Source organism: Populus euphratica, unplaced genomic scaffold (assembly GCF_000495115.2).
Source record: "Populus euphratica unplaced genomic scaffold, PopEup_1.0 scaffold949.1, whole genome shotgun sequence".
In the NCBI taxonomy this organism is placed as follows: Eukaryota; Viridiplantae; Streptophyta; class Magnoliopsida; order Malpighiales; family Salicaceae; genus Populus; species Populus euphratica.
Genome location: NW_011500813.1, coordinates 43,248 through 52,086, shown reverse-complemented (window position 1 = coordinate 52,086; position 8,839 = coordinate 43,248).

Genomic DNA, 8,839 nt, shown 5'->3' with positions numbered 1-8,839 from the left:
TGGAGTAATCCTTATCGGGCCTGTGATATTGAGAATTCAATGAATGACAATGTGTTTAAGGAAAATGGACATTATTTAAAAGCTTACTTTGATAATTTTCCTAATGAAAATGAATGAACTGGTTTGAATGATCTTGTAGATAAAGGTTGATTATTTTGTTTTTCTCACATTGTTTCTGTGTTTCTTTTTGAGTGATTTTTGCTAGTTTCTCTCACCCCGGTCAAATGGTGGACAACGGTACTCCATGACTTAAGTCGGTTCTTTCAGTTTCCCATAATAACTGATATCTGTGTATATATTTGTGCAATTCTTTGAACCTCTCTTCCAATTCTCATTTGAAAATAAACACTAATCTTGAAAAATTGAAAAAGTATTTTCCTGCTTTGCCTCAAAATGCGATTACAAAAATTTACTCTACTAGATGTGCAAGATTGAGGTTGTTAATGAATCATGAAATTCCTAAAGATATTTGGTGGTTGATTGAAGCAAAGGTCTGATTATTAGGTGAGTCCTCTAATTCCTTCATTTCACACATGCTTGGAATAGGTAAAAGCACTTCTGCAAAGAAACGTCGTGCAAAACGATTGAAAGTCTATCATCGATATGCCAAATGGACTTGTAATGTACAATGTCGTTCTTTAGGAATGGTATCTATAAACCGTGAAGATAAAATACAATTCATTAAGGATGGCCTGAGTAAGGAGTCTTTAGATAATCTTCTATTGACTCTTGAGACGCATCCTAGTGGACATGTGCATCGTGCAATTCATGATTTATGGCCCCACTTTCATAAAGAACATGATCGACTTAGTCTTGGAAATCTGACTAAAAAAGACCTTGTTTGCTAGTTTTTAAGAAAACTGGATGGGAAGCCTATCCCCGACCCATAGAGGGCGTTTAAGCCGTTCTTGGACGTAAAACCAAGGGAAGATGTGAGCCACAATCACAACTACCTGTACATACACATGCTTTTTCAAAAATAAATAAATAAATAAAGAGAGAGAGAGAGAGTGTGTGAGACTCTAGCTAGCCTACATATAGGTGGTATGATTGCCTTTCTAATTTCTCATCTATAAAATCCTCGCTTCCTTCCTTTCATTTCTTCTCAACCCATACATTCATCAAATATAAAAGTGTGTAAAAATGGCAAGTTCCTCAAGTCGTCAAATAGAAAGTATTTGTGTTTTCGGTGGATCTAGTCCTGGGAAAGAAAAGGAGTTTTTAGAATCAGCAAATCATCTTGGTCAAGTGCTAGCTGAGGGAAATATTCATTTAGTATATGGGGGAGGCAGTCTAGGGTTAATGGGAGGTGTGTCAATAGCTGTATTTTTAGGAGGTAGTCAAGTTTTGGGGGTCATCCCCAAAGCTTTAGCACAAGAGGACATCATTGGAAAAACAATTGGAGAGGAACTTCAGGTCTCCACAATGTCGGCTCGAATGAATGCAATGTTTAACCATGCTGATGCCTTCATTGCTTTATCAGGTGGTCTAGGCACATTGGAAGAGATCTTTCATATTTCCTCTTGGGCCCAACTACACATTCACCATAAACCCATAAGTTTGTTAAATGTTAATGGTTATTATGATAAGTTGTTGTCTTTTCTTGATCATGCTATGGAACAGGAATTTCTAACATCTTCTGCATGACAAATCATAATTTCTGCTGCTACTGCTGAATAATTGATTGACCAACTACAATCTTTCATTTCTATGATTGATCCCTCCACGAGTTGTATAAATTGGTCATCTAAGGAAAGCCGTAAAAAGCTTAAATTAGATTTGAGCCTTCATTTATGTTGTTTCTTATATTTGTTTTAGTGTGTTTCAGGTTTGTTATTGTTCGTTATTTCAGGTGATATCTTCTATACTCTATCTTTCTACCTTAGAACATTGAGGACAATGTCTCATTTTGGTTAGGGGAGAGGGTAGTAGCTAAAAAAATAAATATGTTTTCTATTTCATAAAGCATGTGCAAAATTGTTGTTACTATGATGGCAGAGTAAAGGAGATCTTTTTATGACTCTTGAGACGCATCTTAGTAACCATTCTTAATAAGGTCTATCATAATACTTCTTGAAATATTCAGGTTTACAAACTCTCGCATTACTATCACTTAATTCTGCTTATATACTCATTTAACACGTATTCTTAAACCTTAATTTACACACACACACACTTTAACATATACTCATTTAACACGTATTCTTAAACCTTAATTTACACACACTTTACATTATTTATGTTCTTTTGTTAAAGGTAATAACTAAGGGAAAAGGGATAGTATATAATTAAAAAAAAACACAAAAAAAAACAAAAAAGAATGATGATAATAAAAATGTAGATAAGTTTGGTTTCGTAGCCTCCATAACCTAAGCAATTAAGCCCGAAGGGGTGTTTTAACACCTAATACCCTAAAGTCAACTGACTTGGGAGCTATTGGCCCAACGCTTGTTACATAGGTTAAGGAGAAAAGCTTAAGGGAATCAAACATTGCACTATCTATATATCAGTATCGGCAACTCGAGTTACTAAGCTCGTAGGGGTGTCTGAACACCTAATGCCCTAAGACCAACTGGTTTGGGAGTCATTAGCTGAAAGCTCGTTACATGGGTTAAAGATGCATGGTGTTTTAAGTTATATGTATATATATTTAAAAAAAAAAAGAAAAAAAAAGAAAATAATAATAATCTCAACCCAAGGAAGAAGTTAACCTTAAACATTAGAGCAAAAATTTTATTTTCTTCCAAGAAAAGCCCTATAATTATGTGTTGACGTATTGAGCACAAAAGAAAGGTTTATTAATATCTTGTTAAGAGGTATTGAGCAGATATATAAATTTAATGAGAGTTTGTTTATCTGGATAGATTAATGGAAGTTGAATGATGAAAACATTTCTTTATGGAATTTGCAAATTATTTTTCTATTTTAACGCTTTGATTACTAGGGACTAGTAATAAGCTAGTTGAGGGGTGTGATTGATACTTAAAAGTGTATTTTTATCAAGGTTTTATATCATCATTTTGCACTTAAAGTATCAATAACTCCTTAACTAAAGCATCTTTTATAATAATACATCAAATAATATAAGATACCTTTAATTTGTGGTAAATGTTCATTTTAAATGCAGGCCTATCACATAAATGAAAAGATTGATTGTTTAATTTGTGGTATCTTGTTCACTCTTTAATACTTTGTTTGTTAAATAACTAATCTTGATTTATTTTGTATAACACTTGGTACAACAAATGCTTGGCACTTTCATAGCCCATACTATATGGTATAACCGACACCTAAGCTATGAAAGGAACTTAATTTGTTGTTAACATAAGTTATAATCATGAATGTTTGACGAGATTTACAAGTATTAACATTAATCGAATACAATCATGAATGTCTGACAAGATTTACAAGTATTATCATTAATCTAATGTAATCATGTTAACAATATATAATCTGATTGGAACCTCCTTTGTGTGTGGTTTCCAATTGAATAATAAGAGTTTATACTATACTTGTTTGACATACCATTAGTGAATTCTCTAACCTTGACATTTGTTATTATCATCGTTTAATGCTTACATTAATATTCCATCTCCAAGTTCTCATTCTCTTTCTTTATTATTATTATTACTACTACTTCTACTACTATTACTACTAGTAGTATTATTATTATTGTTGTTGTTGTTGTTGTTGTTGTTGTTATTGTTATTGTTGTTGTTGTTGTTATTATTGTTGTTGTTTATAATTGTTGTTTATAATTTGTACAATTAACCTCCCTGTGGTTCCACCCTGGTCTTGCTAGGTTATTTATTACTTCAACACTCTTGCACTTGGGAGAAGACATCAATCTTTTAGTCATGTCAACATACCATTAGTGGATCCTCTAACCTTGACATTTGTTGTTATCATTATTTAATCCTTACGTTAATCTTCCATCTCAAAGTTCTCATCAACTTCTTCTTATTTTTCTTCTTCTTTATTATTATTACTATTACTACTACTACTACTACTACTACTACTACTACTACTACTAGTATTATTATTATTATTATTATTATACTCCTAACCTCCCTGTGGTTCAACCCCGGTCTTGCCGGGTTATTTATTACTTCAACACTCCTGCACTTGGGAGAAGACATCAATCTTTTGGTCATGTTAGTAAGCCTCCCTCTGAAGCATTGCTTTACATATATCTTTTACAGAAAAAAGGGAAAAAAGGCAAATGCTTCGAGTTATACCTTTTCTTGATCTTTCCCAATCCTTCATTATAAATGGGATCCATAAAAAACAAGAGATGTGCTTTAACTTCCTCCATATTTCATCTTAGTCTAGAAGGATAAACAAGAATATTATTGCTTTTGAAACATAACGATTACAAGCATCGCCTTTCGGTGAACTTTTGATGACATGAAACTACCACAAATTGAGTCTTATCTGAGAGAGTTTTCTTTTTTTGCTCTGTTATCACACATATACAACTGAATTCTTTAAGTCCTCTTTAGGGTATCCCTGAAAGAAAATGGTCTATCATGCACAGAAAGTCCTAAGGAATCTGAGGCATCACTACCTGAAATTCAACCAACGGAATTGCTGACAAACTATTTCTGTCAGTATTTTGTAGTGATATTTGCTGACCAAATTACTTCACTTGCTAAAATCATCAGTATATACTGATAGAAATAAGACATATGTATATATTGAGGGAATCCCAAATAGAATATAAAGAATTTTAAAAAACAAAGCAGTGCAATGATGTGGAAGTTTTTGTGGATGATGTTACCAATGAAATTACAAAGTGATTCAAACCGGGATGTTTGTACAGTAACATGTTTACTTCACCGACAGAATGGCCGATGGATTTACAAATAGAAATATTATTTTTAGTTAAATGTGCAGGATTAATTTTAATTATTATTTTGTATTTATACCATTTAGAATAAATTTTTGTAAATTTAGGATTAAAAATATTATAACTTGGAAATAATTGTGTTCAATTTTAGTTATTATTATAATATTTTTTGCATTATTTTTTTGAATTGTAGTTGTTTTTATTTTCAATTTTGTTGGTCAATTTCAATTAAATGTGTAGGATTAATTTTAATTTTTGTACATTTGGAATATATTTTTTTTGTAAATTTAGGATTAAAAATATTATCACTACCAAATTGAATTATGCTAAATTGTTAGAAGAAATTGAATAAAAATACGAGGCCTAATGGAAGAAATATAATTACAGGTTTAAACATTTTGGGTAATCTTTTGTGTAGGAAAGTTACTACCATTTTTTTTTAATATGAATCATTTAATTTTTTTATTCATTAATTTGAGTAGATGCCTATGGAAATGTCTAATGCATGTTGTGAGGACATGATTGCTACTAGTTCTTCTAGCAGCGATGCTGACGACCACGAGTTATTAGGTGCCGATGAAAATAGAAACTTGAGGTAGATGCATCGACTCACGATGCAGGCATGTCGAGTGCAATGTTGCAATGTCGAGGTGAGGTCCCTTCACAATGGGATCCATTTACTCACAAGTACGAGGCCTAGTGGAAGGATGATCTTTCAATGTAATATTTGCTTTCGCAATGACATGTTTAATAAATTTTGAAAAATAATTTCATTTAACAAATGCAGTTTTAGGTTTATGAATATTGAGGTTGTGAGAATTGTAACATCAACCTAAAATCATTGATAGAAATTTCATTGTTTCAATGGAGTTAAGTTTCCAAACATGCAGGTCAATGCATAATTTTCAAGGTTCAAGGTTGGTAATAACTTAAATATTTTTTATGTTAATTTGGTTAGTTTATTGAAATTATTGAAATTTTCCTTTTATAAATTTTTATTTCAAGAGAACATTTGAATGGGAGAGAGCTGATAAAAATGTTGTAAGGAGGGTTGAGAGAATCACATTGTAATTAAGTAAGATCGAATTCATGATTTTTTTTTTATTCTAGATGTTAAAATTTTATTTTTCATTTATTAATAGATAATTAATATTATTTATTTATTGTATTTGAACATACTAATATTTAAATTTATAATAAATATTTAATTTTTATATTATTTTAATTTATTTTAATTATTTTTCTACTTCTGTTTAATGTATTGTTTTTAAATTTTTTTAAATATTATTGATGAGGTTACCAAAGGAATAACCCTGTTGGTATTTTCATGAGAGAGTTGAACAAGAATTACTACAAATACAACTGTTACTGTTAACTAATAGATGAAATTACAAATGGTATTTGACACGACCAAGCAATTGATGTCTTCTTCTAAGTGTAGGAGTTGTGAAGTAATAAATAACCCAGCAAGATCAAGGTCGAACCACAGGGAGGTTAACTATATAAATAATGATGATGATGATGATTATGGTGATGGTGGTGGTGGTGGTGGTGGTGGTTTGAAGAGGTTTTTGAGATATAAGATTAATGTGAAGATTAAACAATGATAAAAACAATTGTCAAGGTTAAAGGAGGTTACATTCGGATTATAAATTGTTAACATGATTTAATTATTTATCTTATTCGAATAATGTTAATACTTATAAATGTTGTCAGATATTCATGATTATAACTTATGTTAACAATAAATCAAGTTCTTTCATAGCACAGGTGTCGGTTATACCATATGATTGGGCTATAAAAGTGCCAAGTATTTGTTGTACCAAAGATTATATAACATAAATCTAGATTAACCATTTAACAAGCAAAGTATTAAAAGTGAACAAGATAACAAATACAAAACATGTTAGTACCAAACATTAAAGTCCATGTTGAGTTTATACTATACTTATTCTTACACCATTAGTGTAACCTTTTCACCTTGACATAATAAACTTAACTAAACATAATGAAAAATAGAAACATAAATAAACAAGATAAGAACATAAATAAGATAAAAGTTAACTAAGTAAACGAAAGGAAATGAGAAGCATAAATAAGAAATTAATATAAGGAAAACTTAAGCATTACAATGAAGAGAGAGAAAAAACATGATTTTAATGTGAAAACCAAGATGCCTAAATGCATGACAAATGCCTCCTTTTATATGATAAAATTGAAAACTATTGATTTGTTGACTAAATGTTGAGTGGGTGGCCACATCTTGACTTGGTGATAATCCTTATGTTCTTGTCTGAACAAAATGTCATTGCTAATATCAGAATTTGAACATACTTGATTCATCAAATTTCTAGAAAATTTTCTTAGCTTTAAAAAAATAAAATTAAGGTCATTTGGTCTTCTAGAACTTAAGATATGGGTTAAAAACTGAACAGTGTCTGGGTTGCAGGACAGATTTGGTCTTCTAGAACTTAAGATATGGGTTAAACACTGAATAGTGTCTAGGTTGCAAGACAAATATTGACTTTTTTATTGTTAAAATTTGGATTCTCAAATAGCAAAATTGAGTCTTGCAGTCCCATGAATGTTTTAGGCCTATATCTTAGTTATCTAGCCATATAAACTAAATTGAAATCCAAGATTTAGAGCTCTAGATATGACATAATAATTGAATAGTGTTCTAGTTTGGACTGAACCAATATCTCTTTTCTAAGCTTCACCCTCTCTTTGTCTTCTCAATTTTAGTAATTGAACTCATCAATCAATTCTTTGATTTATGTGATAGGCTTGTATTTAAGATGAATATTTATCATAAATTAAAGGTATCTTATAGTATCAGCTTATTTTTATAAACATTCTTTAGTTAAAGAGTTATTGATACTTCAAGTACAAAATATTAATGTAGAAGTTTGATAAAATTATCCTTTTAAGTACTGATCAGTATTTTATTGGTGATATGTTATATTTATCAATGGATATACTGATGAACAAATAAAAACACCAATGGCATTACATATAATATTCATGTTGGTGATATGCTAAATTTACCAATGGAGATACTAACAAAATAAAAAAGGTAATTTTTTCTTCTTTGGTGTGCTTTGTTTGTCTATAAATTTATTGGTATATTTATTACCGATGGACTCACCAGCAGATCATAAATTATTGATGAGAGTTTTTTCGATGGACTGCCTTCATCCATGTGAGCCCATGAACAATATATATACCAATGGATTGTGAGTGTGAATACCAAAAAACATTTATGTTAGTAAAATTGTTAAATCTGGTAGTGATCGCATGATCCGCCATTAGAAGTGATGACAAGTTTCTTAATGACTAATGTCGCATGTCTGCGGCGTCAAGGCAATCATCCATCCTCAAGGAAAATTATAAATGGTCAATATATGTCTATCTGGCAAGTATAGGGAGATAAGGAATTCTTGTCTCTCATCAGTAAGATGGAATGACAGTCGTCACCTAGTATTCTGCTCACTAAGAACCTTAACTAGTCTTAGAGATAGGTACGAAGACTAGTTGCATAAAGGAAAGATATTAGCACCCCAACTACGCCCTACCTAAGGTAACCTGCATTGTCTTGTTTGATAAAATCTAAGGATTGGTTATGATTTTTAATTGTTGGTTGATTAGTACTTAAAAGTGCATTTTTATCATGGTTTTATATCATCATTTTGCACTTGAAGTATCAATAACTCCTTAACTAAAATATGTTTTATAATAATGTATCTAATAATATAAGATACCTATAATTTGTGGTAAATGTCTATTTTTAATACAGGTCTATCACATAAATGAAAGGATTGATTGATGACTTGAAGAACTTAAATTGCATGGATAAAGAGATGGTCAAACTTAGAGAAGAGATGACGGTGCAATCCAAACCGGAACACTGTTCGGTAATTGGGTTATATCTGGAGCTACAGATCTCAGCTTTAGGTCCAATTTATATGGATGGAAAGGTAAGACATAGGC